The sequence below is a fragment of the Heterocephalus glaber genome, unplaced genomic scaffold (assembly GCF_053883595.1).
Source record: "Heterocephalus glaber isolate CG9 unplaced genomic scaffold, H.glaber_assembly_v1.0 deba00000818, whole genome shotgun sequence".
NCBI classification, from domain to species: Eukaryota; Metazoa; Chordata; class Mammalia; order Rodentia; family Bathyergidae; genus Heterocephalus; species Heterocephalus glaber.
This window is the reverse complement of record NW_028258164.1, coordinates 11,302,662-11,323,364: the sequence shown is the minus strand read 5'-3', so window position 1 is coordinate 11,323,364 and position 20,703 is coordinate 11,302,662. Positions and strand designations below refer to the sequence as shown.

Here is a 20,703-nt window from a genome sequence, read left to right as displayed (position 1 = left end):
CACCTAACTTCAGGGTGAAGAGAAAATGTGACAGTAAGGATGAGCACAGCTTATTTTTACTGACACTCCTAAGATATTAATACAAATTTGAAGGAGAGATATTTATTAGACCAAGTCTCATTTTACCAGAGTTAAGTGTTCAGTGGGTGACTGGAAAATTGATGAAACCCTCTACAAACCAGATTTCCCCATTGCAAAATAAAAATTGTTCTTCTACGAATGAGGTAAATGCTTCAAAAATGCCAGCATGTTCTCTGTGTACATGAGCTTGAGCTGGATTGAGAATTACAAAATTCCTTAAAATTTACATTATGTAATTTACACTGAAACACATACTATACACTTTTAAGATCATCTAGGGTATTGTACAGTAACACAAATAACATCCATCAGGGTTTAGTTCTATTTCCCACAAAACTACATTAAAATTTTAATTGACATCTAATAGTATGTTGGGCTTACTTTAGGACAAGCCACTTTCCCCTCATTATCTTGATTACTTATCACTTCCTGAAATTAAGTTTCCTATGCAGATATTAAATACAGGTGGTTGAACCATTTAAGAAATCTGAACAACAATAATGTCTAGTCAAAAAGTGAGTGCAAAATCACAGTGTTTGTTTCCAGAAATAACTCAGAGAGATGAAAATAAGCCTAGTTCATCAAATCATCATGTAGAGGAGGCCTTTTACTTTTTTAAAATTTTATTTTTAGTCTTTTCCTTATGAATGTGTACATTTTGGAACAGTATTCATCATGTAATATTTTAAAATGTTAAAAATATATTATATATTATATAGTATATATAGTATATATAGTATATATTTATTGTTAAAAAGAAATGAAATGATGCAGAAATATTGAAAGTAGAAGGTGAATCTCAACCACAAGAGATTATCCTACTAATAAGCAAAGGTTGGTGCATTTTAGGTATTTACCTACCAATCCATTTTTTTAAATGTATGGAACAATTTATACATTATTTTATATATGTATATACAATTATATTGTTTGTATGTGTGTTACATGCATTTAATGATACACGTATACTGTGTACATACATACATTGTACATGCATATAAAATGTATGGGTTATTTCATATATATATGAATATTATATATGCAATTATATATATGTGTTCTTTTATACATTTTATATCTGAAGACCTAATTATATTTAACATAATTAATGCAAATAAATGCTAAGGGACTTCAAAAGTTTGAAATATATTTCCGAAGCTACAGTTTAAAAATGCAAGGTGGAATTTGCCTATTTTGGCAAGTTTTACATGAATGCAAATCTATGCATTCTGTTTCCTACAGTCAGTTGTAGACATTTTAGATTATTTGACCATGTTTTACAAAATCGTGTGACTGCCAACTTCATTCTTTCCCTATTCACTGTTTTATTTTTTCATAGCTCTTACTTCCACCTGGCATATGGAAATATTCAGCATGTCTCCTTTGAGAATGAATGAACACAATAGAGATTTTGTTTTGTTCACCTTGAAATCAAGTAGTTGAAACAATGCCTGAAAAACAGTGTTCATTAAATATATGTTGGATGATTGAATGTTGTCATTTAATGTTGTCAATAAATTTGGTTAAAGTGCAATAAACACTAGTATTTTATATGTTTACTTTAAAAATTAGACACTAGATTGGAAGAAATTTGTAGAATCATTTTGATCTGACTTGGTTGCCACAGCTACAAACATATCTAAAGTTTCAATTATCAGTAAAAAGTATTAATGTGAGACAGCATTTTCAAATTGTGGTGGTAGCCAAGAATTCACTCCATTATTTTTATTGACTTGCGTCTGGAATGACGTAAACTCAGAATCTGTCTCATTCAATCTACATGAGTTTGTTTGATTATTTTCTTCTAAGTCACTGTCTTTACTTTCAATGCATTTGTGGTTTAAACCTAAATAAACAATTAAAAAATTACTTTAATAGATCTCTTTAAAAAATGATCTAGAGAGAGATTCTGAAAAATCATCTCTTATTTGGAAAACATGAGACAACACAGAAAAATCCTCAAAGGGTTTTCCATGAAGACAAGTATCTCCCATTGTGTACAATATTTTTTCTTAAAATATGCTGTCTTGCCATGACATGCTTGATCTTATGTACAACAGCAACAATATCAGAGAAGTCTGCTTGTATTTCTCCATAAAATATAGACTTCAATATTCAATTGTGTGTACATGGATCCTCACGAGTATTCCAAAGTTGTACTTACTCTACTTGTCCAGCGCACAGTTCTTTCCCTGGGCCTCATTACTCTTGTTCTCTTGCCCAATATCCAGTCACTCAAGTTGGAAATCTGGGACTTTCTGAACTCCTTTTTCTTGCCTCCTTACATCCAACTGACCTGGGAAATGATGCACTGCTCTATTTTTCAAGCCCATGGCTTAGGCCCTACCTCCTGGCTGACATTGCTGCTCATGCTGTCTATTGTATTAAGATCCTTAAATAAGTAATCTCCATTCTAAGGGATCTGATTTTCTTTACATCTATCTATTCTCTGCACAGGAGCTGGAAACATCTTTCTGAAATAAATTCATTTGCTGTGAAGATAAAAATCCAATCTCTGCAGTGCAGCCTATAATCCCTTCAATGATAACTGCTTGTGCCTTCCCCCTTGGACTCATTGTTTAGGACCATCTTCCGCTTTATGTGCTAATGATGGGAAGCTGACAGTCTCTTGCTGACTTTGCCTCGTAATCTGTCTCCATGAACTCCCATGTTTTCTTCATCCGGCTCAAGTAGGCCTTAAGAAATGCTTACCCACCAGAAAGCTTTCCTGTGCAAATCAGCCTTTGCCTACTGCCCCACACCACCTTCCGTGCCTGTACCACATCATTCCCCTGGTGGTATTGAAATTCTCTGTATGCATCCAATTTTCTCTGTGGACTTTAAGGTAGAGACTAAGACAGAGATTTTGGGTTGTTCCACTTAGCATTCTTTGCACACTAAACCCTTCTCAAACTGAGCTAAACATAATGTGTGCTGGAAATAACAAGGCAAAAGAGGAATTCCACTATGTTCTTGTTTCCCTTCAAAACTATACCTGGAGCTTCACAATCTACTTCCTAAGAACACAGACTTATACATTATTTAATGGTATGCATTTTTCTGAATATTTTGACTGTAGGTTTTTGGTATGAATAGTATAAAACATAAAATTCTGCTATTATACTGGAGTTGTTTATAAGTCAAAGGCACAAATATTGAATTCTTATGTGATTTTAATGCCTTACCTATTCTAAGATTGAAGTTACTAAATCTTAAATATCCTTTTAATGCAGTTATTTTATACTAGCCTGAGAGAAATATTTATTGATATTTAGAAGCAAAATGAATATAATTCTGTGTATTTATTATTATTGAACTACTTCATGAAAAAATGTAAGATGATTCATAACTGGCTAATTATATGGTTGTTTCTCTTGAATCAAAAGCATACACAGAAAAATGTTAGTAATTTTGAAAATATATTATTAAAAACTATATTGTTCAATTATCAAAAGACAAAACCCAAAAAACCTGGTAGGCCCCCTGCCTCTGAAAATGTTTAGTAGTTTGCACACATATACACACAGGCACACACACACACACACACACACACACACACACAGAAGGAAATATACCTATATTCCATTTTCTCTCCCATATACTCATAGCTCAGAGCCTATCAAAAAATCAAAGCAATCCACTTCTAAGCCAGGGTATAGGTCTAATATATCTGATAACACATAGATAATAAGCAATTTCTGAAAATTAGCATAAAATCTATTTGTAGGAAATCCAAGTGGAGGCTATTTTTATTTATTTTTGTAAATCAAAAAGTCAAACAAATTAGACTTGCTTGCTCAGTGATAATATTGCTGTTTACTAAAAATAGCTCTACAGTTTTGACCATACAAAATCTATTTTTCTGCTTGGTAAAAGACTATCTAGAATTATAAATCTTAAGTGAAAATGGTACAGAGATGAGGAAAAGAATGAATGTCAAGAAACTTGTCAGAGTGTCTTTAATTTTAATAGTTTCCCAGCATTTATTTCAGATTTTTAAAACCTCATTGTCAGTGTTGATATCTAAATTTCCATGCTATGTAGCCTGAAGTGTGGAGATTTGGGTGGAAATGGAGCTCTAGAGCTTACTCCAAGGTAGTGTTTCAGCAGTGTTGAAGAGATAATTTGTGCTAATTAGTAAAGGAGAAATGGTAGAAATGGGCCATGGGAAGACAGGGCAGTGATAGTTATCTTGGTCATTCCAGAATCTTCTCTGGCTTACTTCCAGTTTCCCCTTTGTCTTAACCATGTCTTTTATTTTTTAGTTCTGATGCCTTGACATCTGGGGATTTGGTGATCCAAAAGGGCCAAACTAATTTCCGGAGTTAGTGAGCAACTTACCCACAAGTATGCTTTCCAAGCACCAAGTAATTAACTCACAATCTTCAACTCAGCTCTCCCCTTTCTGGAGCTCTCAGTTTCTGCACCAATATCCCCTTGCCCTGGTCACCTATGCCAGGTGACAGACTACCTGGGAGAGAGCTTCTCTGCTCCAGAGCCCATGGAGATTATTCCAGCCAAACCAACATAGGCTTATCCTCACTCACGTCTTCCTGTGGAAACCACAAGACTGTCTTTCCACTTTCTCCTCTCTTCTTCACCTCCTGACAGACCCTGGTGACTCCCCCTGTGCCTTCTGACTCAACTTGGAGCAGAGCTGACCTCTCTCTCCTCCTGGGCACTGTGGAGTAATAAACTATCTTTTCAATGGCAGATTCTGCCTGTTATGCTGGCCTTACTACCTCTCAGACTTTCTACTCATATATTTTAAAATACCATCTACAGAAAATTCCTTTTACATATTTTACAAAAAGAGAGGCAACTCAAAGTTGTGATCAAAGAAGAAAAGAATCTTAGAGTTGTTCACATGTTATTTCATAGATCTTCAGAAAGCCCCTTGAAAGTAAAATTTAGAAAGCATTACTAAATGTCTGATATCAGCTAGCATTCACTGACATAACTTCTACATCCCCAATTTTGTAAAAGTCTCTGGGGCTACTGAAATAAAAGGGTGAGTTTTAAGAAAGACCTAATAGAAGAACAGTCCTGTGAGAAGAGAATTAAATGGAATAGGATAAAACTAGACAGACGAGGGAGTCAAATATTCAGTTATTTTAAAGACCTCAGTTCGGTGTCAACTTAATTCATACATTAGGCTCATGGGTTATAGGCACTCATGGTCATCATACAGTCATAAGATGAATGACCTACTGTTCCCTGTGGAGAGATCTGTATCTCTGTGCAGCAGTGACGGCATCCTAAGCAGAAAATGAGTGTTCAGATGCACATCATAGAAAGACAACTCTTGCATTTGGATCCAAGAGGAGGAACGGAGGTTGGGGGTATGGGGCAGAAAGATCAAAGACCCAGCCACAGAAGAAGCCAACATTCTAATAGTAGACAGACATTACACAGAAACACCTATGTCATTAATGGATGCAAACTTTCTGCATTGTCATCACTCAGAGTTTAAAAGAAGTAGTTATAGTGACTGAAGGATTTTAGATGAATACTTACAGTCACAGTTTTATCCAATAGCATGATAAATTCAATAACGCAAAAGCATCAAGGCTTTTAATGGAATCAAATATTCCCTTTAAAAATGTCAAACATTCCTCTTTAGAACAAACTAAATATTTGAATTCACTTATGTTCACCATCTTTAATCTTTAAACAAAATCTCAGAAGTTTGTCACTTCTTTACTTATTCCACATTTCTATGCTCTATTTAAAATTTATACCTAAAAATGAAAACAAAACAAAAAAGAAGCTCAAGAAAGTTAAATAATTTTGTTCAAACAATTCACACTTCTTTGCAAGAGATTGGGACATATGCTCAGTACATTTCAAGTTTATTTCTGTGATATAGTACATTGCAGCTATGTTTTATTTTTGGTTTGATTTCACATACCTTTGAGTGAAACTTACCTCAACCATAAAATAGTATTAATAAGGCTCAGAATGTACACATGTTGTGAAAGAATGTGCTCTCTCTTCTCTGCTAGAGCAGTGGGGTCCTGTCTGGTAAAACAGTAAATGGTACCCTGTGGCCTGATCACTTGAACGTCTTGGTGACTTGGGCTGGAAAGAATCTGGTTCACTGTGGATATGGGGGCGTCCATTATTTCATGGCATCTGCACATTCCCTGGGGTCCCATGGAACAGGCTGAATTAATTTCTTTCTATAAATGAGCAGTGATTGTTCCACTTAAGCAGAGAACTAGCTCTGACAGGGATAAAATGATTTGAAGCTCTGGAAATTAGAAGTCATAACTTCGGTTCCAGGGGGAGGGACAAGCTGTTAACACAAATGAGGAAATATAAATATCATATAGGTATCATATAGTTTTCTGTCTCCCATATTCTCATTTTTGTTGGAGATAGCGGTAATGGAGATACATATTTATCTGTGATTAGAAATCACCAGGTAAAAAGATGCTATTTAATGGCTTAATAACTTGGGCACTGTGGTGGGAGTGAGGAGCGAGTATCTCAGATGTGATAAGTATGTAAGGGCACAGTTGCTAAACACCTGTAGGCAACAAGCTCTTCAGCAATGCTAGTGTTATTCAAATATTCATTTTTCAAGAGAGGCCATAAATCCAAATATTTAATGACATCTCCCCATTTTTAAACATTGAGCCATTGATTTAGGGTCATATTAAGCAGAGGCTGCTAGCTACTGGCTCACAGATTGTTTGTTTGGTTTAATATTTCTTTAAACTTGGATACTGTCAAAATATAAGACTGGATGGATCAAAATAAGTCTGAGAAATTAAATTATCCATGTAAGCATAATTTACTTATAAATAACTCCAGCGTGTATCAGCAAGGATTTTTACCTTCTCAAAAGGCAAGATAAGTAATTCTAAATCAATGGAAGTGAATGTCCAAAGAAAACAAATGTTAATACAAATAAAAGAAAAAAGGTATATTTCTCCCTCCTAAGAGGGGCCAGAGGACTCATGGGTGTAGGCCAGGATGCTAGGGAATCTCTCTTTTGTTCTGTTGTTATTGCAATAGAAAAGTGTACACAACACCCAACCAAGAATCTCCATATTTGAGATAGGAGAGAATGAATTGTTTAATTAATAATAGCTCATTAAATATTGTTAGTAAGTAAGCCAGGGCCAAGTTTTGAGAAAATGTGTTTTTCCTTCTTATTTTCTGTAGCTGGATAAGATATACAATTGTAAAATAAAGGTAGAAATGAAAAAAACAATCTTGTAATAACATTGAGGAAGAGGAGATGGAGGAAAAGAAGGAATGGGATGAAAGAGAGGGAGGGGGGAAAGCAGAGAAGGAGGATAAAGAAATATAGAAGAAAAGAAAATACCATACATTGAACTTCATTTATTGAGATGGTGGCTAGAAGACTTGCCAAAGAGGAAATATATTATCAGCCAGCCGCTATGGTCTGAATGTTTGTGTCCTCACCAACTTTACCAGTGGAAACCTAATCAGCATGGCGATGACATCAGATGGGGCCTTTGGAAGGCGATTTGGCTAAGAGAGTGGACTCCTTATGAATGGGACTCCTGTCTTTGTAAAAGAAGCCCCAGGGGGCAGCCTTGCCCCCGTCACCCTGTGAGGACAGGGAAATCAGGCACCTTCTGCTTCTGGTTAGCAGAAGGCAGGGTCCCACCAGGCTGAATCTGCTGCTTAAAGCTATTGACTCACATATGTTTATTTGGCCGCACATCTGGTTTCCCACCTTGCATTTTAAAATTTAAATTCACTTTTAATCAATACGTAAAACATAAAAACTTTATACATATTAATGGGGTAGTATGGGATGTGTCAATACATGTATACATTTTATAATGTTTGAGGATGTCTATCATTTTCTTTTGGTGAAACTTTCTAGATAACTTTCTTCTAGGTTATCAACACTCACTCTACTGGGCAATAACACACCAGAACTTGCTTCTATGCCACTGTAACTGAGTACCAGAAAAAACCCTTTAAACTTTGACACTGTCAACATGTAAGACTGTATGGACCATCATAAGTCTGAAAACTTTAATTTATCTTCAATTTATGATCTCTAGAATTTGAGGTATAAATATCTGTAGTTTATAAGTTACCTATACTACACGATTATTTTATAGCCACCTGATAGTTTAAGACAGAACATTGGTGTTGGATATAGAGTGATGTTCCAGCAAAATAGGGAAAATTTGGAAACACTTTGAAATTGGATAATGGGTAGAGGTTGGAAGAATCTTGAGATTCATGCTGGAAAAGTCTGCATTGCTGTGAATGAATCTTAAAGGGAAAATTTAAGGTGAGAATCTTGAAAGCCAAAAGGAGAGGTGTAAAGAGGGCTCCAGTCTTCTTACAGCATAGCTAGGAGGTGTAAAAAGAATGTGGGTAGAAATAGGAATAACCAAGGCCATTCTGAGGATGTCTCAAAAATGAACTTGTTATTGAAAATAAAGAAAGAGCAACTCTTTCTTACTCTTGTTTTAGTGTCAGAGATTTGGCTGACATACCTTTGTGTTCTACCATTTTATAGAGGGGAGAACTTGCAAGTGATAAGACTGAGTATATGGCTGAGGTAATTTCTAAGCAAAGCATTGAGGTGTCTTGGCTTCTCTTGAGTGGCTGTTGTCAAAGGCAAGAGAGAAACAGAATTTATAGACAAAATGATTAGAAATGAAGCAGAATCTAAAACTTGGGAAAACTCATTTTATCCACTTTGGAAAAAACATGAAATTGCATTTGGGAGAGAACAAGGGTTAAGCAACTACTTATCAGATGAGTATGAATTGATCATTGAAAAGACTCCAGAACCATATTGTCCAAGACAAGGGTAGAATCACAATGAAGGTGTTTCAAAGATCACAAATCATCTGTCCCTCCCATCGCAGGCTTGGAGGGCCAAGGCTGGGCCACAGAACAATTTCAAAGGGCCAGCTGTGGGCCTTTGTGGAACCTTGGCACACACTGCCCTGCTTTGCTCTGAGGCTCTGTGCCCTGTGCTTGGCTGCCACATTCTTCACCTGTAGCCTCACCGTGTGCTGATCCCCGTGAAGCTGTGAGGGTGAAGTGTCGCCACCAAGGTACCAAAGATTAGCGCAGAGCTCTGCAGAACTCAAGAAAAGAAGAGCTGTGAGGGTGTGGGTTCTGCAGAGAGCACTCTCTAGGCTAAGGTGTGGTGGTGCCAGGGGTGGGGCAGGGGAGCTGTCCCCAGGATTTCAGACTGGGAGTGCCACAAGTGAATGGTCCCTACCTAGAAGAGCTGCAGTCCTGTGACCCAGGCTCAAAGCCATCACAGAGGTAGGCCCACTACAGTGAGCTACTGAAGGGGCAGCACCCGCCCCCAGCAAATCTTTCTGAGCAGGGCACTGAAGATCCTGGCAATGAGCCTGGAGGACAGACTGACTGTGCAAAGAACAGCCTTTGGATATGGCAGCTCCTGAGAGCTTCCACTTTCATAGAAGGAATCTTCTTGCTGTGCTTTCACATAGTGACACTGGTAGCTCTCTGGGGGCCTCTTTATAGAGTACCAATCCATCACAAAGTCTCTGTCCTCCTGACCTATTCACTTCTAAATGCCCTGCTTTCTAATATTATCAACTGATGATGAAATTTCTCTTTTAATAATTTTTTTGTTAGTATATGTTTGCAACACACAATAAATACATTCATGAGATGGTATTGGTACATAACAGATATCATACCTTGATCCTTTTGATAATTAGATTTCTGCATATAATTTGGAAGGACACAAGTATTCAAACAAAAGCCTTCTGCCCTGTAACCCCACCCCCAAAATTCATACACTTCAGACATGCAAAGTATGTTCATACCATCTCAGTAGCCCCAAAGTCTTAGTTTGTCCCAGCATTAACTTTGAATTTTAAATGTGAAGTCTCAACTACATAGCAACTAAATAAGGTATAGGTGAGACTCACAGTATGATTCTTCCTGAGGCAAACAGCTCTACAACTATGAACTTGTGCTATCTTAGTTACTTTCTTATTACTGGGACAAAATACCCAACACCCACAAGATAAAGGAGGAAGGGTTTATTTTTAGCTCACAGTTTGTAGAAGTTTCAGTCCATTGGCTGGCTCCAAGGCAGGGCAGCATGGCAAAAGGATGTGGTAGAAGACAAACAGTCCATGGCAGGGTAGGCAAGAGGCAGCAAGCCTTCCTTATCTTTATTTCATTAAGCCTAAAAGTCTATTGGCTGGTGCCACCTGCACCCTGGATGAGCTTTCCCATTATCTACCCACAGCTATGCTAAACCAGTCAGTTGACTACTTTAGTTATTACAGCCTTAATATGTATATAAAACTACCTCACTTTCTGGTACTTTGTTACTTATGCCTAACTGAATTAAAATGCTAAATAACAGATCCATTCATGACTTCATTGAATAATCTTTCATGACTTGTGGATTCTGCATTTACGAGTTTGCCTAATTGCTGAAAAAGGTATTTGTGACCCCACGCTCACCAACCACTGTGCAAAACCCAAATCACCAGACACCAGGGCTGTGTGTTCACAGCCAACATCCAAGAAGGCACCCTCTGGCTCCTTGGGACAACTCTCAGAGTGCCCTTCTTGTAGTCTGTTCTTGCCACATAGTTCATATTTTTGTGCCTTTTTAGGGGTATTTCACAGTTTAAAATGCATCCCCCCCAAGCATAAAGTGCAGTGCTTCTGCACATAGAACAGCTGTGCTTAGCTGTCAGATCAGCTGTCAGGCCTAAGATATAGTTTACATTGTATCCTTAAAGAACATAGCCAAAATCGTTTCCCATGAGTTCAACATTAGTGAAACCTCAGTGAATATCATTCAAGGTGTCTGTAAACAGAAATACACACAAATAAACATTATATACTGATTGATTGATTGCAATGCACTGAGCAGAAGCACACACAGAACTAGCCCTACATTTTTGGTAGAAGCATTTGGTCAGTGTTTGCTAATTCAGTGTCTGAGTACTTTGTAACTATTATGGATAATGAGAAGTCATTGTATTTGCATTGCATTCTGGTATTTTAAAATGGGCAAGTAAAGAACCATCTCAAATAGTACATATATGTCAATGAAAATCTACTAAAAATATTTAAAAGAACTTTGATAAAATTGCAAATCTCCTTGTAAATGTGTGCAATGCTACATTGGTATCATTTGACCAAAATAATACTTCTTTTGTTACTTGTATTTATTCTCACTGCATAGATATACATTTTAGTACAGAAAGTCCCTGACTTAAGAACAAGCTCCATTCCAGGAGACTGGTTGTAAATTGGATTCATCCATAAGCTGACAAAATGATTCTTATTCAGTACACCTGTGAAAGTTCAGAACTTGAAAGTTCGTAAATTGGGGACTTACTATAGGCCAACCTACAACTAAGGAAAATAAAGCTGAATCTCTTATTCCTCACATCTTAGCTGCCATTAAACTCTCTCATGGAAGTAAACATAACTTACTCTTTACAAATTGTTCAGAACTTTATATATAGCAAATCTAACTTTAGTAATAAGAGACTATGCAAGATCCAATTCTTAGACACTCACACAGTTCACATTCTATCCTGTAACTTAAATTTCCTAGGTAGGGTCCAAATTTTCTTTAAATCATTTGGTTATTGCCTACTTTTCTTGACTTTATAAGAAATATTCTACTTAAAATTTTCAAGATAAGAATAGAAATTATATTGAGTTTACTAAAGTGAGAATATTAACCTGTATATTCTCTAAGCCCTAAATTATTTGACAGCAATATATGTACTTTATGACTATGTATGTGACTTCTTATATTTTAAGAGTTTAAATATCCCTTTGTAGAATTTATATTTTGCATTTTACTCAAATATAAATCAAGGACTTCTCTTGAAGAGACTTGATTTTCTTTTCAGTAAAATATTAAAAATATTAAAAATCTATTGATGTGCTTGCAGAATCCCACAGCTCTAAGAATGGGATAATTTTGAATTGAGAAAACATAAGAACAGACAGATGTCACAAATCCACATTAATTTTAGAAAAGTTATTATTTTTTGAGGGCTATTAGGAAAAGAAGTGAATTTGAAAATAGGCACTTTTTTGATACAGTGTCTACTCTTCTTATTTTCAACATTCTGAATTTGACATTTTTCCCAGTTTAGGTCAGTCCTAACAATTTATGAACTTCTCAAGGCATGACAGATACAATGGTCTTACAAGTGCTATTTATAGTAGGGCAGAAAAGTCCTTCAAATGTCAATGGTCCAGTTTCTCTTAATGTAGACCCAGAAGCACAGCACATGTCTTCATTCTGAGGGATAAATGCTTGCTGAGGAGGAAATGTATCAGAAAATGAAAGCCATGCCAGCTTTCTCATGACCCAGAAGAATGCGGCTGAACCAGAAGCATCAGACCCACCCTTTGGGGTAAAGGGCAACACAGCTTTGAGCCCAGAGGCAGGGAAGTGGTCCTGGCCAATAGGCCCTTGGGGAAATAATTTACTCTCTGGGCCTGTAATATTCTCTTCAGTTCCAGAATTAAGCATCTTGTATTGTGAGTGATTTGCCCAAGATTACAAAGGATAAAAAAAAAAATTCCAAAATTAAAAAAAAACACACCCTATTCATTTGTTTTTATTTTTGGATTTTATCTGAAATGGAAGAATTCAAAATTTCAGGGCATATTCACATTTGTTGATTATTTTAGCACATTAATTAATTAATTTGTGGATTATTTTAATTGGACCTTCCCAAAGTCATTTTAAAAATACAAAATCTAGAGATACTGAAACACTTTTGTGAATGACTACTTGGACAACAGCTAAAATCTATGTACTAAAGTTTCAAAATTTGAAAATTAGAGTAAAAATATTACATCCCAAACACCCTATATGATTGTTATTTTTTAAAGAAAACAAATGTTTATTCTTAATTATGTTAAAGGTATTAGAAGTGGAATCTAACAAGATCATTTATAATGATGAATAGTATGCTAATATTATTGGAGTCCCACTAATGTTTAAAAAGGTACACAATTAGTAAGATTGAACTCTTTTAATTCTAGAACATGGGAAAATTTATCTAAGTAAAGTAAACAAAATACAGATGTCTGTAATTACCTGGTGTCAAGGAAAGTGAATGTGAGCGTCACCAAACATAAAATAAAATGCCTAATCCCATCCAACTGAAACATAGTTGATTGTGGGGGCACGTCCTTGGAATCCCAACACTCTAAGAGGCCAAGTCAGGAGGGTCACAAGTACGAGTCCAATCTGGGCAACTTAGTGACTTAAGGAAATCAATCAGTAAATCATCAATTTATCAATCATCAATCAATCAGTGGTTGGGAATGTAGCTCACTGTGAAGGCCCTGGATTCAATCCTCAGTACAATAACAATAGCAGAACTGACCTCAGTTCACAGCAGCTGGAGACTCCATGTAGAGATTTAGTTAAATATGCTATGCTTTTAATTCTGCTTTACTACTTGGTCTATGTGACCTAGAGGAAGTTACAAAACTGCACTAAATATGGTGTGCTTTGGAGAAGCTTGAAGATAGAATGAATTAATAACTGTGAAGTACTTACAGCTGCACCTGGGCTGGGGATGTAGCTCAGTGGTAGAGCACCTGCCTAGCCTGTGCAATCCCTGGGTTCCATACCAAGTACTATGAAAAAATCAAACAAATAAACAACAAACACCAGTATCAAGTGTAGTACTGGCTCAGGCCTGGGAGGAAAAGGGCTCATGTTTTATCATAGCATTCATGGATTAGAACATACCGAGGTGCCATGCTTGATGACTATGTGACTCTTCATGCTTACTGAAAGATATTTTTGCTGATTTCCCTGTTGCAGCTCATTTTCTTCCAAGCAAGGAAGACAACAAAACATAGAGAAGCAAAATGAAAGGGAAAAGGCATGTGACTTGGTGTCTGTTGTAAGGATTCACTGCCCTGACTAATGTCTTAGGGTGTCCTGTGCTGTAGAAGCCTCTGTGTCTTAGTTATTTTTCTTGCAACATCTGTCTTAGTTACTTTTCTTGTTGCTGAGACAAAATACCTGACACTTAAAGGAGGAAAGGTTTACTGTAGCTCACAGTTTGTAGAGGTTTCAGTTCATAATTGGCTGGCTCCAAGGCAGGGTAGCATTGTGGAGGGGCATTGCACAGGAGATGCAGGCAGAAGACAGCGAGGCAGCAATATGTGACGTAGTGAAGCAGCAAGTGATGATAGTAGCCCCCTTTCTGTCCTTCACATTCTATCCAGGCTACCTACCCTTAGGGCAGGTAGCACTCACACCAAAGTGGGCCTTTCCATCATCCACACCCAGAGCTATGCCAAACCAATTAGTGGATTAATTTATTAATCACACACCCTTGATCTCAGCATCAAACACTTAATCCCAGCATCACACACTGTACCTCCAGCCACCTCTGAAAGCCCTGCCCGTGACCACATGAGGCTTTGGGGGACTTATAGACATAAGCCATAACACACTGACAGAGCCCTCTCACTGCGCTCTGAAAAATCTGTGGTGCAGGAAGAAGTTGGCAATGTGTACAAACATCTAAGAAAAATTCAAAGGGAGACTTGAATTTAAGCCTTGTATCTGTGATTCTAATTATACTAGCATAGTATAAGCCTTTGCTTCTTTATAGTTTATAAAGTTGCTATCCAGAAAACAATATTTATTGAGTATAGGAATTCACTAGCCTAATATCTGCTTGAATGAATGTATTCAATGAAACCCATTTTTATATCCTTAATTATCAAATCTAGTTAAGTTCAACCCAATGCCCAGATTTATAACAAAAGTATTTCCAATGTTTGTATTTTACAACTAGATTTGATGAGATTCTGAAGAGTTCAAAATGAAAATGTTTCAATTACTAAATCACGATGCTGCAGTTGGAAATATGTTAGCTAAATCAAGTTAAAATGAAGGAAAAAGTATAAAGTTTCATGCATGGGTAAAAAAACAAAACAGACAAAAAAGGTTTTCCCAATGGCATTGTAAAGATGGGAACGGGTGCCATTTTTAAGGTTTCAGACATAGTAGGAGAAGCTTGTGCGGAGCATTTGCAGACTTAAACAGTGAAGGGCCAAGCCTGGGAGTCTGGAGCCATCAAACTGGGACAAGCAGGACTCCAATCCCTTTAAATAACAGCACAGGGAGCTCCTGGGGATATGAGATGTGGGACCCAAGAACAAAAAGAGAAGTTGAAATGGCACTGTAACATCTGTGAAAGAGAGGGATTTGTCTCCCTGTGACAAGAGCTGGGGTCCTGTGGTTCTCACTTGAATCTAGGGGTGGAAGGGGCAAACTCCTTTAGCCACACATACAATGCATCTTGGATGGGCAGCCTTGTCCTGACCACATGCTGGGCGAACCTGGGGGCTGCTGAGAGCAGACACAGCCTCTCAAAACCTAATCGCCAATCCTTGAGTTACTCACTCTTATAACAGTATAGAAAACTTTAGAACCTACTTTTTTTTTTTTTTGGTACCGGGGATTGGACTCCTGTCCTTGCGCTTGCGCAGTAGGCGGTGAAACCACTGAGCTAAATCACCTGCCCAGAACCTACTTTTTTATGAGTGACTACTCTGAATATTTTGTCACTTTGATAGCTTTGTAAATAATGCTTTGTTAAGATTTAGAAACATTTGAAAATGTAGGGTTAACAAAGCTTTGCAGAGCTTAGAGATACCTATTTCTTATTGTTTCCTGTTTCTTGTTTTCCAATGGCAAAACTTCTGGTTTTGAGAATTACCCTAGAGAAATCTTAATATCCTTCTTAGAAATTTCCCTTTTCAATTTTAGAGGATCACTGTTCTATGAGCTCATTTGATTTACTTTTTGTGACCCAAAAGAAAATTTTCCAAAATCTGAAGCAACAGTAGAACGATATGGTAAATCTTCTCTTCTTAAAATCTAGAAAGGATTTAGAATGGGATTGTGAAAATGCAGATTACAGTCCTGGGGTCAGGGAAATTCATGAATGCACACAACTTTTGTGCACAGTCCAAATCTTGCTCTAAAATGTACTGCACTGTAGTGAAAGGACATCTGAGTACTTTTGATACCTTTTCTTACTAAATAAAACATAAATGGCCACTGTTAAGATCTACATTTGGTGTTGAAATTGTTCAATCAGAAATGAAAATAAAATGCTGTTTCTGTGGTATCACTTTTGCGGAAAATTCCATTAAGATAAAGTAGAAAATATCATTAAACCAGAAACCACCATTGGCAGGACAAATAAGCTATGCAAGTGAAATACAGCTAGTTACGTATAAAGGTAGCATATATAAATCCAACCCCCCATTACACTAACACATACACATGTTGGTGCATAATAGATTGCTCTTATACCACTTCAATACATCTATGGTAGGGCTCATCATTGTTTAAAAAGAAGGAAAAGAAAAAAGAAATAAACGCTTTTTTCTCTGGTGTCCACCCACCTCACTCACTGTTCCTGTGCCATTCAACATTCACTCAGCCAATAGACATGCTGAGAAGAATTCCACAGAAGAATTCACATTAAGACATAAATACCTAATGATGCCCCAGAATTTGAGGACATAAAGAGGGACAGTAATTTACTGAAGAAAGAAATGCCAGAGAGGGATACTGAAGCCCCAGGACACAGTTTGTGAAAGGAGAGCTTGACTGCAAGAAGAGGCCTTGAGTCTCTGAAGTTCACCACTATTTGGTGACTGAATGAGCTGGCAGTGCGCGTGCACACACACACACACACACACACACACACACACACACGAAGCTGCAGGCAGCATTACTCTGCCCTGAGCCCGTACACCACACCACAGCATCTCTTCCAAATACAACTGAAGCAAGGATAAAGTTTTTCACCACATTAGAGGACAGCAGAGGCAGAGCTTAACTTCCTCATCTTTTTTTTTTTTTTTTTTGATGCCCTGTACTACATTTTTCAAAGGTTTTGCTTCACTTTCCTTTTATCCTACTAGAGATGAAACTAGTCATTTTCCAGACAAATGCTATTTGATCGAGTTAGAGAAAGTACTGTTTTGTAAGAGGGAGGGAGTTTTAGATGGATCCCTTTCTGTGGATAGATCAAAAAGCACACAGACAAACATTAAATTGCTTTGTCATTTTTTATCAGTTTCACTCATTTGCTTCTCTGAATCAATCCATTTTGTTCTTGGTGCCTTACTCTTGTTTGTTTTCTTTACATTCATACTGATTCTTCAAATCTCTCCTCTTTTAAAAGTCATCAAGATCAAAGATAGCTATTTCTTTCTTTTTTAAATGTGATGCACTATTTTCATGATATTCTCATTAAAATACCTCTGTAATAATATGCCTGTGAAAGTTTCTTATAATAGAAGCCATTGATTAGTATTAAAGCTGAAAATACTTTAATGAATTTTTCTCAGAACTTCCAGTAGGAAAGTGCTGCAGTGACATGCCTCAGTGGGTTTTTCTACCATTTCAAATTATGATATAATGAGGCCCCGGGGTTTAAAGACAAATTTATTTGGGCAACATGACTCCTTGTTGGACTTACCGAGTTTCTGTGTGTGTGTCTTAGCTATATAATTTCTACAGAAACAGAGGTCATTGGGGTTGTAGATGCAAGTAAATTGCTCGCTGCTATTAATCATTTATATCTCCTGCTCCCTGGATCAGAAGATGACTTATAAAAGAGTTTCTGAATGATATAATGGGAAGAAACATAATGAAATTATAAGGCATAAAGAGAACTTAAAAATACACAATGATGAGTTGTAAAAGTTTGGACAGATGACATAAGGTAAAATGGTTACATTTATACATTCTATATATTCTAGCTCACCAAATAATAAATGTATGGCTAAAGAAAAGATCTCACCCATAGTATTGTTTTCCAGTCCAGACAAGTGGTATGCAGGGGAAGATAATAATACTAAGAGATGGGTAATGGAAGTCTTTAAAGGTGTTATTATTTTAAGAGAAATTTAGTTAAGCAGTATTTTTCTCAAGGCACTCCCTCAGAATCATGTAATTTGTTAACAAAAAACAAAACAAAAATGCTTCCCAAACATGAGAAATAAACTTGATTTTATAAGTACTCAAATTTATAATGCATAGCATTATAACATAGCAAAGGCCTTCATTAGTGCATAGCACAGGATTTCCTTATAATGAGACTGAAATCACATAAAGATATATCCATGATTCTGTAAAGTCATATAGTAAACATAGGATTTTCATGAAAAATAAATGCCATCTTTTTAGATACTAAAGGAGTTTTAACCTCATTTGCTGACTATAGAAAATCCGATTAAACACAAATAATTTTTTATTATTTCATGTATGGATTAATTAACTTATTGATAATTTATTTACTTAAACTACATTTATTAAGTTCCCTCAGTATGTTAGGCTAAATACTAGAGGGAAGAGAGTAAAATATATAATCCAGACATAAACTACAAAAAGGGACCTATGTAATTCTAAAACAATTGATATGCTTACCTTAAATAACTATTCCTTTGTTTCCACACGGGGAGATTACCTTGAAACACACTTTCCCTTATACCTAAATGTATCCAGGTACAATGATGGAACATCTTTTAGAATATGCACAAATCAAAAACATCAAATTTATACCACACAGGAAGAGAATAGAGAGAGATCTGGTTACATCAGTTAGCTTCTGATTAGGGACTTATTTGACCACTCACTGGGTAAAGCTTATGTCTTTCTTATATATTTTTAGGTTAAAGGGTTTTAAGTAGGTAAATAAAAAGAAAATTTAAACCTATGCAAAAATGGACTGAGTTTTAAATTCTAATACTAACTTTGAGGATTTTCATAAGAAATGTTACTCTTCTGAGCTCAATTTTGAAAAATATATAACATAATATTGCACTGATGATGCATAAATTTGATCCTTAGGAGTTATAGGTACTGTGAAAAGACAAACACTAAGTGAATCTCAAAAAATAGACCTGTATAATTGTGATGGATGTGGGTTATTTTATCATTAATGTCTCATAGACTATATTCCATTTTTTTGTTTGTGAAATATTTTCTATTAAGTAATCCAAAGAGACAGGGTATGTGTTATAAAAGACTAAGGCTGGACTCTTCGGGACTCAAGACTGTCACTGGAGCTGTCTCCAGGTGCATGTTCCATGCTTAGGAGCACAGATAAGCTATGTGGTCCCTGGTATGGTGGCATGTGGCCTGTCCCAAATATTAACATGTAGGTTTGTGGCTGCACTCTATCAGCTTCCTAGCTGTTTGATCTCAAGAATGATCCTCAAACTCCTTGTGGTCTCAGCTCCCTCACCTCTTAACTATGGATAATGATACCTCATAACATAGTTCATAAGAATTAAATGAATCAAACCAATCAAAGTCTTAGAATAATTATTAGAAAATATTACATTCTGGTTATATCATCTTAGTGAGAACAGCATAGAGTATGCATCAAACTATCTGAGTCAAGTAAGGAAGAAAATAGAAATATGATTTATACTAGTTAGTCGAGCAATTTTTTTAATTAAGGAAAAAATTTGTGCATGTGGGAGGGGACAGGGGAGTCATATAATAAGGTTGTGTGCATTAAACCATCCCAGCTCAGGGACCTACAGCTTCTGTCTGGATTGCAGCCAAAAGAAAACCTGCAGACATCAATCCAGATCTGTGCAGAAGGAAAGAACACCAAGGTGATAGAGCTTCAAAAAGCATGTGCTTTTAACAGCTTCAGAATTCCCTGTCTAATCAGTAACAGCTTACCAAGCATGAGATGGGAGAAAAACAATCATTGGGGCTCCAGATGGAAATGTTTAATGCATATGCAGTTCACAGGATGAATATAAATTGCAGACATGGTGGTTTTTGGTTAATCTGATGAATAAAAAATATTGAATTTGTTCAACTTTAATTAATGAGCAACTGAGTATTTGATACAAAAACATGCTTAACTCTTGTAAAGAAAGTCAAACTGCCACTGATTTGGGAGATAAAACTGGCATTGTCTGTGTTATTTTCCTCATTTATGTAATTCTTTTAGAGTAGATTTTGTAGCAGAGGTGAAATCTTACATGCACCACAATAGTTCTACACTGATGAAAAGTATGCAACAATTTACTTAATTACGTAGCATACACTGGAGAAGAATACGTGTCATCTAAAATGCGTAGCACTCTTTGAACAACGGAAGAAAGGTAGACCAGATGTCATTGGCAAGAGAAACAAATCTGAGAATATAGGAGACAATAAGGGGTGAATAAAATGATATATTCCAGCCTATATCTGTACTTTTACCTATAATCTGTGCATCTTTTTCCATAATTGCATTGCACAAAATTTCCACTTATATTGCATGAGTTATGTGTGCCAGGATCTTTACAAATATTAACTTATTTAATCTTGCAACAACTCTAGAATATAGGTAATATTGTTATGGTTTTTTTATAGGTGAGAGGACTGAGGTACAGAGTAGCTAAGAAACTTGCTCAAGGAAACTAGAAAATGACAGGGCTTTGAAACTGGGATTTGAAACTAGTCTGGTTTCTGGGTACTTTTGCATCCAACCATAACTCTGGGCAGCCTAAAAATAGCTGTGCCCAAAATAGAAGCTTAGACATATATGCCTTTAGTAATGTCCACTGAGATGA

General features: G+C 36.4%; 1 protein-coding gene across 4 annotated transcripts in view; it reads right to left on the bottom strand.

Annotated features, from left to right (window-relative positions):
* The window catches only part of Cntnap2 (contactin associated protein 2), a 2,081,788-nt gene that overhangs the window by 1,225,531 nt on the left and 835,554 nt on the right, over positions 1-20,703 (bottom strand). The gene's annotated exons all lie outside the window — the stretch shown is intronic.